Consider the following 11,913-nt stretch of genomic DNA (forward strand, 5'->3'; position numbering starts at 1 on the left):
AGCTCCAAGTTGAGCTGTTGTTCAGCATCTTAGCTGTGGAGGGCAGTGTCACTGGCCCTCATATGTGGGATCCGAACCAGGGTCCTCTGGTGTCCCAAGCCAGCTCTTAACCAGCGCGCCACTCAGCTGGCCCTGAACAATTTTTCTTTAGTTGATTTTAATCCCTTTAATGTTCCTTTAACTCCATAATACGATCCATTATTTCACTACTTTAGTTTCTTAGTCATTGTTTTCCATTTGAAATTTTATTTTTATTGATTACCTTCATACTTATATACCACATAATACATTGTTGGCCCCTTGTCAGACAATATGCATTAATTCCTTGCTATAAGCAACTATAAAATTAGTTTATAGCTTCTTCCACCCAACTCTCAATTTTTTTCAACAGCATTATCTCACTGATCTTGGCTTCTGTATTTGTGAACATGCTTTTTACTTATACTCATAACAATTGATTTGCTTTCTTTATCCTTTGACAGATCTGTAAATTTATTCTAATTCTAATATCCTCCCTTTTCTTTCATCTTGTAGGCTAATTATAAAAACCTAGGTTAGTCTCTTTCACAGTTTCCTCTCTTGATCTCCAATGTGGTTTCAAACATTTAAAGAGAAAGAAACATGGGGACAGTTCATCTGGCACTGCCTGACACCTAAAGTTTAAAGCTATATGTTCTATTGACTCCATTCCCTCCCTCTACTACTACTAATAAAATAAATAAATAAATAAATAAATAAATAAATAAATAAATAAATAAATAAATAAATAAATAAAACTATATGTTCAATAGAGCTCTTAACACGAAACAACTGTTTTTGGATAAGAAAGCCAATAAAGGCAGCGAAATACACTCGAATGTCTAAAGAGCATGCATATCTACTTTTTTTTGTATGATTCAATTTTTGAGTCCACCATTTCTAATTGCTAAGGACTTGGGAAGCCAGTCCCACGTCTGGAAGACTGTTAAGTTCTACCATCCACATGTGAAGACTGTGATTCAAGCATTCATGCATCCTAGGGTTTATCCCTGCAGATTTAACTTAAAATAAAAATACTGTGTACAGAGCCATCATAAACTCCAGTTAATCTGACAAGATCAAAATCTCATACAACAATCCCCTACCAAATTTTAAACTTTAAAGATTCACTGAATATAGTTCAAACTCAAGTATTTTGCTTCCCAAATAGCTCTCCAAGTCAATTTATTGAAGTTCCTAGTCTTTGTACCAGAAGTTGATAATATTCCCTTTGAAAACAAGCAATTAGAAACTAATTAAGAAATGAAGTCAGGCAAATGGAGACTAATCAAGTCAGTTAGATGAGTACATTATATATCACTAATGATATCAATATGGAAAACATAGCTTATTGTATAAGCTAAGTATTCTTCCTAGCTCTCTCCCAAATTGAATTTCCCCACTGGTCAGAGACAGTGTTGGAAAATTACAAGCTTCTCATACACATACTCACACTGCTTATATCATGGAATCACAGGGCTGGCTACAAGTACGAGTAGTTTGCAGGCAGGCAGAGCACCAAAGGAAAGAAAGATACAGAGTCAAAGATAGTTATCCACCTCTGCAAAACTCACCACTTGTAGCCCACTCTTTTCACCGACTGATGGAACTGAGAGGATGGGGAAGAGGCTGAGCACATAGTAGATGTCTGTCAACATGGAAATACAAAGCATGGAAATGAGGCATCCTATCACAATATTTGTCAACTTCTCTCTTTCACCATGCTTCTAACTTCCCATTTCTTCCTCCTTGATTCATTTATTTCTGAAAAAATATCCTTCGGAAGTTCATTTAATGTGGTTTGGTGAGGGATAACCTCAGTCCTTTTTGTCTGAAAATATATTTACTTTTCCCTCACTCTGGAATAACAGTTTATAAAGGTGTAGAATTCTTAACTGATAATATTTTTTTTTCTGAGCTCTTTGATATTACTGAAGAATCTTAAAGCACCAATTGTTGTGTAAAGACACTTGCTAGTACAATTGTTATTCTGTAAAAGTAATTAAATTTTTCCTGGTATTTTAAATAACTTTCTTTTTATACTTAGTGTTCTACCACTTTACTACAATGTATCTGTGTATTTTTAAATTTATCATGTGAAAGATATATTTTCCACATTTGAAGATTCATGGTTCTATTAATGCTAGGTCAGTATCTTTAATTATCATCTCATTCCATTTGTTAATATTCTTTATGTTAAATGTCCTTGGACCTACTGGGGGTCCCCAAAAAATGTATACACATGACTTGTCTTCATCTTTGTTATTGGTATATATCGAGTATTACAATTTTAAAACAGTTTTTTCCTTTCTTACAATGTGTATCCATTTTTTTGGAATCCTCTGTATATTGGACCTGTTTATTCTATATCTTTTTGACCTTTATATTTTTTCTTTTTTTATCTCTGGGCTTCAAAATGAGGATTTCCTCTTCTTTGTCTTGCAAATTGTTAATTTTATTTTTGGCTGCCCAATATAGAATTTTTTCTACCCATTGAGTTTTAAAATTACATTATAAGACTTTTTCCATGTATAAAATTTCTATCCATTCTTTTTCAAACTATGCCTCTTCTTTTTTCACAGCATCTTACCTTTTATTATGGTTTCTATTTTATATCAATTAAATTTCAGATACTTTATTATGTGATTTTTATATTTTTCTGTCTAAAGTTTTTGGATGCACTAATTTGCAATGCAGTGTGTGTTGATCTTATATTACCACCTCAAGTAATTTATAATTTTTTGTTTATGAACTTATTTTTAGCAAGCTTGTTTTAAGTTTCAGTTGGAGTTCAATGCATTCTGGGTAGTTAAAGTACCATTTCTGCCAGCTGTTTTTTTTTTTTTTACCTATTCACAATCACAGTTCAGATTTGAAGTGGTAAACGGTGTGAGGAAGCAAAGATCCCATGAGTCAATTGTGGTGACAAGCAGTGACAGATACATTTGGTTTTAAGACATAGCAGTGGGAGCCATTCCAGCTATATGATCAGAGACCAATCTAGGAAGTAGTAAGGAGAGAGTAGGAAAATTAGAGTGTGTGTCTAGGAGCCATGCTCGTGGTATCTACGAGTACATCAAATGAATCCTGATTTTGTTTTTTTATCCTACTTGAATGTTTCTCAAGCCAGAATCTCTTGCTCTCAGCTCCTGTTTAAATTTCCTAGACTCTACTGTTTTTACTTACAATTACAAAATTTGGCAGATGCAAAATTATTTTATGTTTACTACTCCACTTATCTAACATCATTTACATTTACATATTTCACTATTAAAATAAGTTAATTTTTATTAATTTTAGCGTTAGACAAAGTTTATGACTTAGATTTGGAAGCTGTGTTAACAAAAATAATTTTGTTTCCATTTGATGTTATATTTGAAATTGTGAGTTAAATGTGAGAATAATTCAAATCTACTCCAATTAATAAGCCTATTTTTTGTAAAGAAATATTCATTCACACTGTCAATGATACTGACTTCATGATATTCCATTGTTAAAATATATCACAACTTTTTCAACCTATCTCAAGTAGAAGACAACTAGGTAATATCCAATCTTTTCTTATTAAAATAAAAAAATTATAGCCTAGTAAGCAAATATGCTTATGTATAGTTATGGAAATTCTTATAGTGGGGTGATATTCTGTCATTTAAAATTATGTTTATAAATAATTTTCATAAGATGTGAAAAATGCTTATTTGAAAATTATACACACAGGTGGAATTATTGTTTGAAGACAATATGCTGAAGAAAATAAACTTAAAAAAATAACTGTGATATAACTGTGATTGTGTTAGTATATTTTTCAATGTTTTTGTGTATTTTTTGTTGCTATTTTGTTTTGTTTTATTATTCTGTAGCCTATTACCGGTATGTTTATTCTGATAGTCTGTCATTGCTTGGTGATTATTTGAAAAAAAATTGTTAAATGCTGAGGAATGCATGCATGTGTGCATTTTAGTGTAGATTGATTTGTATAAATAGAATTACTTTATTAAGGGCATAGTTTTTTTTTGTTTTGTTTGTTTCTTTGTTTTTTAGTTTCAGCAGTGCAAAGCAATGTAATAGTTAGACATTTCATCCCTCACAAAGTGATAACCCCCTCCCCCAATTTATTGTCACTCTGACATCACATATATCTATTGCAATTCCATTGACTCTATTCCCTATACTGTACTCCATATTCTATGTGTACTCCATATCATATCTATAGTCACAGGATAATATATTAAATTATAGTTGACATATAATATTATTCAGCTTCAGCTCTAGGTGTACAGTGCGGTAGTCAAGCATCTACACCATCCATGAAGCGGTCTCCCTAATAAGATATGTGTCCATCTGATACCCTACAAAATCTTTACAACATTATTGATTATATGAAACTGTCTTTCATATCCCCGTGACAATATTGTAGTTACCAGTTTATGCTAATGCTTTCCCCTTCTCCCTCACACCACCCCCCTCCCATCTAGCAACCATCAGTTATTCTATATCTCTGAGACTATTTCTGTTTACTTTGCTCATTTATTCATTTCTTTAGATTCCACATATAAGCGAGGTCATATGGTGTTTGTCTTTCTTCAACTGACTTATTTCACCTAGCATAATGTTCTCTAGGTTCATCCATATCATTGCAAGTGGTAAAATTTCATTCTTTATAACTGAGTAATACTCCATTGTGTGTTGGGCTGCACCTCAGTGTTTGACATGGCCAAGCGCACTGCAATTGTGACAAATTCTGAAGCTCTGACTGAGAAACAGATACTGCTTTATATCTTAAAAAAAATTTAAATTCCCCTTTGGATGCCCCCCAGTAGGATGAAGATCTGACACCCCTTCTTATATTGGCTGTTCAGTTTATCTTAACTAAATAAGTGAGTTTTAGACATATTGCGATAATTCTGTTTTGCTGTTAGTTTCTTAGTAATAGACAAGTTATGCACCTTATAATTCTTAAGATCCTGTTTAGCCAGTAGTATTTGAAATAATTGCTAAGTAGTAAACATCCTTTAGGCCAGGGCACAAAACTCTGCTCCAGGCCACAAAGCCATTATAGGTAGAGATTGAAACATTGTTAGGATAAGTTAGTCATTAGCATAGAACAGGTCAGGCTGTACCCTGTAACAGAAACATCAGGAGGAAGAAAAGCTCTGAGAAAAACAACTTCCAAAAGGGCAAAAGTTTAACTCTGGAAAAGGTCAACTGCCCTGTATAAAAGGGCCATACTGTAAGAATAAAGTGAGACACTTCTCTTCTTGAAAAAGTGCTCCTGTGTCTCCGCGCGTTTTTTCCTTTTTCCTCCTTTTTCCTCGCCGCCTCCGCCTCCACTTGAGGGAACCCCTGGACCTGCGGGAGCTGGTCTCCAGCAATTGTGTAAATGTACCACAGAGTTTCTTAATCCAGTCTACTGATGAGCATTTCAGTTGTTCCCAAGTTTTGGCTATTGTAAATAGCACTGCAATAAACATAGGAGTGCATGTATTTTTTTGAATTAGCATCTTGGATTTTTCTGGATAAATACCTAAGAGTGGAATTGCTGGGACATATGGTAGTTCCATTTCCAGTTTTTTGAGATACCTCCATACTGATTTCCATAATGGCTGCAACAATCTGCAATCCCACCAGCAGTGCACCAGGGTTCCTTTTCTCCACAACCTCACCAGCACTTGTTATTTGTTGATTTATTGATGATAGCCATTCTGACTGGAGTGAGGTGGATCCTCACTGTGGTTTTTATTTGCATTTCTCTAATGACTAGTGAGGTTGAGCATTTTTTTATATGTCTGTTGGCCATCTGTATGTCCTCTTCAGAGAAATATCTCTTCATGTACTCTGTCCATTTTTTAATTGGGTTTTTTTTTTTGGTGTTGAGTTGAATGAGTGTTTTATAAATTGTGGATATTAACCCCTTATCAGATATATCATTGGCAAATATCTTCTCCAATTCTGTAGGCTGCCTTTTTGTTTTATTGATGGTTTCCTTTGCTGTGAAAAACTTTTATTTTTGATGTCATCCCATATGTTTATTTTTTCTTTTACTTCCCTTGCCCAAGGGGATATATCAGTAAACATATTACTCAGGGTAATGTCTGCAAATTTACTCCCTACTTCTGGGAGTTTTATGGTTTCAGGTCTTACATTTAAGTCTTCAGTCCATTTTGAATTTGTTCTTGTGTATGGTGTAAGAAGGTGGTCTAATTTCTTTTTCTTTTGCAAGTGTCAGTCCAGTTTTCCCAGCACCATTTATTAAATAGAATGTCTTTACCCCAATGTAAATTCTTGCTTCCATTGTCATAGATTATTTGACCATATATGAATGGATTTATTTATGGGCTTTATTCTGTTCCATTGATTTATGTGTCTGTTTTTATGCCAGTGCCAGACTGTTTTGATTATTATAGACTTGTGGTATGATTTGATGTTGGGTAGTGTGATACCTCCCACTTTGTTCTTATTTCTCAAGATTAAAGGGCATAGCTTTTTAACTCTGAGCCTGAAAAATTGGAACTTGAGGCCATGAGGAGATACACCAGGCCAGTGTAAATGGCTGTCTTCCCCCATCTGACCATGGTGCTGCTGGCCATTGGAATGTTCTTTACTGCCTGGTTCTTTATTGATGAGATCAGCTCCACCAAGTACACTTGTGATATCTACAAAAAACTCCTCATGTCCTTGATGACCTCACTCTTCATGGGCTTTGGGGTCCTCTTCCTGCTGCTCTGGGTCAGCATCTACATATGCACTCCCAGAGATTCTAACAAAGTGCCTCACTGAATCCCTGCTTTTGTAAATTAAATTTTTACTACTGCTGGAAGTGTCCCACATGCTACCCACAATAAAGGCAGATGTGACCATCAAAATATTAGACTAAAATAAAAATAAAATCTTTTAAAGAAAACTTACATATTCAGTCAAATTTGTTTATTTCAGTGTTTAGAATATAACATTTGAATTAAGTATATTTATAGAGGTTGGATATATTAACTTCAGAAGAGTGTAAAACTACAATTATAAAATAGAAATGGAAACAAAGATTCTACTTCAAAAATACTACTTAGTAGACACAGTTTTCAATAAATGAAAACTGGTGGGCTACATAAGAGCAGAAGGCTGGGTCTAGACAGCTTGTTTTGGTGTTTTCTTTCTTGCATTTTATTAGCTAAAGAATATGTTCATACTTGAAAGAAGACATTTTATAAGGAGTGGTAGACTATTATAAAAAGTAAAACAATTAAGGAAATATCTGAAGAAATTAGAAAAGGGGTAGAAATCACATATTTAAGTATTATTTTTAATATCAGGACTCCAGTTGAAATAGCTGCTTGCAATTAACTTTATAGCTTAACTTTCTTCTACTATGTCTAGACCCTTTAAAAAGATAATTTTAGGTCATTCACTACTGTTAATTTTTTAAATTAACTTCATATTTTAGCTGTCACTTTGTTGGATGGTGACTTTCTTGGTATTTTCACAAACATTATTCATTAACATATTAATTTGTCAATGGATCCATTAATGTGAACATATTTCAACAATCTGCTACAGGAATGTAATATCCTATGAAAGACTAATAAAAACTGCAGTTGTCGAATTCATACTTTTCATCTTTGGTTTTATAGAGCAAATTTGTTATCTTATTTCATTTGACTCCATGGAAGCATAACAGGCAACTTGCAAAAGATTTTGCACATCTGTTAACATGCAACTGGTCTGTGCTCTCCGGCACAGTGAAGTGCAAAGGATTCCACCACAGACTATTTTTCCAGATTGTTAATTCCCTTTCCAGATGGTACTACAGACGGCTTCATGGAGTCTATGACTTTTTTAGCCAATTCAAGAAAATTTCTATTCCAAGAAGAAAATATCTATTCTAAGAAACGATGTGAAATACAGAGATCTTAGACTGAGCTCTTTCTCATCACTACGTCACTGATCCAGCACATTATCAGGCAATGGCATATTCTTCTCATGGAAAGAAAGGTGAAAGAAGCCCCTTATGCTCATCAGAGATGTGGCATTCATGGAACATGATGTATATTTGTAAACCAGTTAATTTTTTAATCAATTTTATTCCCCTATCATTTTATTCTCTTTCTCAATATGTAAATCATAACAAGAAATTCATATGCATACTAATATGCAAATATAATTTATACATGTCCATATTAAATGAATTCTAGTCTTTTTGCATGATGACTTTTGTTACAGAGAAAGCAGAACCATTTTTTAAATAGGGGGAAATCCATAAGATTATAAAGGAAAAAACTTTGACATTTTGTAAGCTCTAAAAGAAAATACGAATTATATTAACACCTATTAATACTTATCACTTCATTTTCCATTTTGTGGATGTTCAGCTTCAGAATCAGTTCTTTGAATCAGTTCTAAAGAAATGTTGAACTACAGTGCTGCCTTTATCACCATAATCTCAGCCCAAGGCATGAAGGCAGGCAGCCTAGGGAAGAAACTAGGAAATACGAGTGCATACTTAGTCCTTTGCCCATTCTTCTCCTGGTGTCACCCATTGGTTAAAAACAGGAAGGCCAAGCGGACAAGAATGTCAAATTTGCAGCATGACTTCTCTGAAGATAAGATGAGAAAGGTGGATAATAAATCAGAAGAGGCACAGAAAAGTAGAGTGAAATGTGCGTAACTTTTTTTGGGGATAGAGGGGTAATGAAAATCAATGAATGTTTCTAGATGCTCCAGGTTTGTTTTCTATAGTTTTGTTCAAAGTAAACACCAATTTCATATGAGAATCAACACTTATTAACCTTTGGGATCATCTGACTTGAGTGTCAGCTGTAAAGTATAGGAAGTAGAGAGAAACAATGCATTTTATTAATTTGATGAAAAGAAAGGTCTTGAACATAAATGTAACCTGTGTAACCTGAAGGGAAGAGATTTATATGAAGCATGGCATTATTTTCTAAATAAAGGGTCAGCAAGAATTTTTTGTAGAGTCAGATAGTACATTTTTAAGGCTTTATGAGCTATATGGTCTCTGACCTAACTACTCATTTTTGCCATTGTAGCCGAAAAGCAGCCATAGACAATAAGTAAGCAAATTAATGTTACTGTGTGCAGATAAACTTTTATTTATGGACACTGAAATTTACATTTCATATCATATTTATGTGTCACAAAATCACATTTCTCTTTTCATTTTTTAAAATGTAAAATTTTTAAATGTAAAAAAATTTAAATATAAAATGCATTGTTAACTCATGAAATGTGCAAAAATCAAATGGTAGGGAACAACTGGCAATCAGTCTGTATTTTACAGACCATTACTTTAAATTAATGGTCTTCAAAGTCAGGTATGTACATTGTTGGGGTGGGAAGGGACCTGATGACAGGAAGAAGACAATTTACTGGATAGCAAACAGTCATGTATAGTTCTACTCCGCTCCACATTTTATTTTTGTAGGTTTTATACTATAAGTGTGTTTAATATGGCAATCGATGATAAATATGTTTATGAAGTGTACTCTAAAATTTGTATTTGCTGATAGAAAGCACAGTCCAAAAATTTTTTGACTACTGCCCTAATATAACTTTTATCTGTAGGTATAACACTTGGACCCAGAAATATGTTTGCTTTATGAGCTACAAAGTTAACATAATAATTGCCAACAATGCTGGTCTCTCAGTCTTCAGGAAAATTGCAAGGTTGACATATCATCTTAATCCTCCTTGTATATTGCACATTCTCCATCTCTATTTGACGTTTCAGTTTTTTATTCAGTGTTTTTCTCATTGTTCAACTCCACAAGTGTTTTAGTATGTCTCTCCCTATCAATCTCATTTTCCAAAAATTATCCATTGTACTTCTCCCTTATCTATTCTTCAATTCCAGGCTAAGTGGAACAAGGCACACTTCTTATACATGCAAACATTTTAAGAAATCTTGGAAAGGCCTACCTACTTGCAGTAAATGGCTTAAAAGCATCAGTTGATAAAGTGTTTTCTTCTATTTGCTTCACTTTTATCTCTGAAATACATCACCTGAAAATGAGGATGGGAGAGGTGTTGGAGGTTTGAATAGAGAGGATGCCTTGTTGTGGTACATAAAAATTCCCCATAGTACCTTTTGTAATTCACCACAGATCTTCAGCAGGACAATCCACGGGGGCCTTGGGCCTCCAGGTTCAGTTCCCTTCATCATTTTATAACTGGTGCAAGGGGAAAATATCTCCTTATTCTTTTTTTGTATAATCAGTGATGCTATTTAAACTTAGGTTACTGGGACCCATTTAATTTCTCATTGAATGTTGTATAATATAAAAAAAATCCATCTATTCCTTTTCAACAAGAGGATTTTCACTATGCATATATGTTATGAGTCACACTTTTTATTTTCAAAGGAAGAAGGACTTTGTTCTCCATGAGCTATTCGCAGATGTTATCTTTCTTCTTTCCCTGAGTAGATTCTCTAAGGTTTTCAGAAAATCATCTCCTCCCAGTAATTCAACCATTTACTTTTACCTCATTATTTTTTTTTTCTACTCAATTATGTTATTCCCATCAAGCTAAAAAAAGTTGTTTATGCACACACACACACACACACACACAAACACACACACACACACACACACAGTACATTTATTTCTGCAAATTAAAAGTGCTGTTTGCCACTCACTTTTTGAGGGAAAATCAGTTCCATTTTGAAAATAACAAATTTCATCAAATTATTTTTCTCAGTTTTTACTATATTTGCTGAAATTATTCAGTTCTTTAGCATAAATCACGATCAAAAGACCTATGCCACAAAGGCTATTCCTTCATGATTCATTTTTGTGATAAATCCAATATTGTTGCTTTTATTGTATTATACAAGTAATTTTAAAAATAACCTAATGAACTTCTTTTATCTTGCCACTCTATGAATTTATGTTAACTGTTCAATGTGTGAGATTTGAATTGTTTCCCCTTCTCTTGGTCTGTATTAGCATAGTTTAAATAATCCAATATAAAATTTCTCCTGTGAATATTCTTTGTATTTGGGGGAAAAGTTCAAGAAAGTAGGGGAAAAAAAGGGAAGTAAGCAAGAAAGAAGGAAAGAAGCAGAGAGAAGGGAGATTGATGTTGAAGCTGCTTTAACCAACTATCTATAGTTACCTTTCTTTTCCAGACCTGAGAAATAGCCAAGCCCATACACCATGACTATTCATCATTGTGCTTTAAACTAATAAAAGTTGAGAGCAATGAGTTGGTAATTCTGAATTCACCTGCTGAGCTCATCTAGTCATTATAGGGAACTTTGCAATGTCCGCATTAAACATGCATACGCTGCACCTTCATTTACAGATGCAATGAGAGGAAACCAGATAAGATGAGTCTTTGGGAGAAGAAAAGGCATATAACAAATACAAAAATTAAAACACTCGGGAATAAGGTAAATACTGAGAGTAAGAACTGGGAATGAGACAAATATTGGATTAAGACAAATACTGGTGCAGATTCCAATGTCAATTCTAACAGTGCTAGTAAAGATTGGATTGTGTTGACTGTTGGAGATGAGCGGCTAAAGCAGAAAGCAAGAAAAAAAAATCATCTAAGCTAGAATCCTATGTCATTAACATTTTTTTACTAAGGTGACTTAAAGTATTAGATTATTAAAATAAATTTAAGCTCAGGTACTTGTACCCTCAATCAAGCCTAATAAGTAGAACTGAATACATTTAAATTGACAGCTAATAGGAATATGTGAAACTCATCTGAGCTTGGAAGTAATTTTATTTATTTTTGTTATTGAGAGCTAAACTAGACAGAAATAGCTCGCACCTATGTAGAATTTTAATTATAAAATACAGGCATTAACACAAAGAATGTTTTTGTTCATATAATATCAGCATTGAACCTATAAGCTCACATTATTCATTTTATTAT

General features: G+C 33.6%; 1 pseudogene; it reads left to right on the forward strand.

The window, feature by feature from the left end:
• The window catches only part of LOC109379849 (transmembrane protein 258 pseudogene), a 70,441-nt pseudogene extending 63,646 nt beyond the window's left edge, over positions 1-6,795 (forward strand).
• The last annotated feature ends 5,118 nt before the right edge of the window (positions 6,796-11,913 follow it).

This window comes from Hipposideros armiger, unplaced genomic scaffold (genome assembly GCF_001890085.2).
Source record: "Hipposideros armiger isolate ML-2016 unplaced genomic scaffold, ASM189008v1 scaffold_30, whole genome shotgun sequence".
Lineage (NCBI taxonomy): Eukaryota > Metazoa > Chordata > Mammalia > Chiroptera > Hipposideridae > Hipposideros > Hipposideros armiger.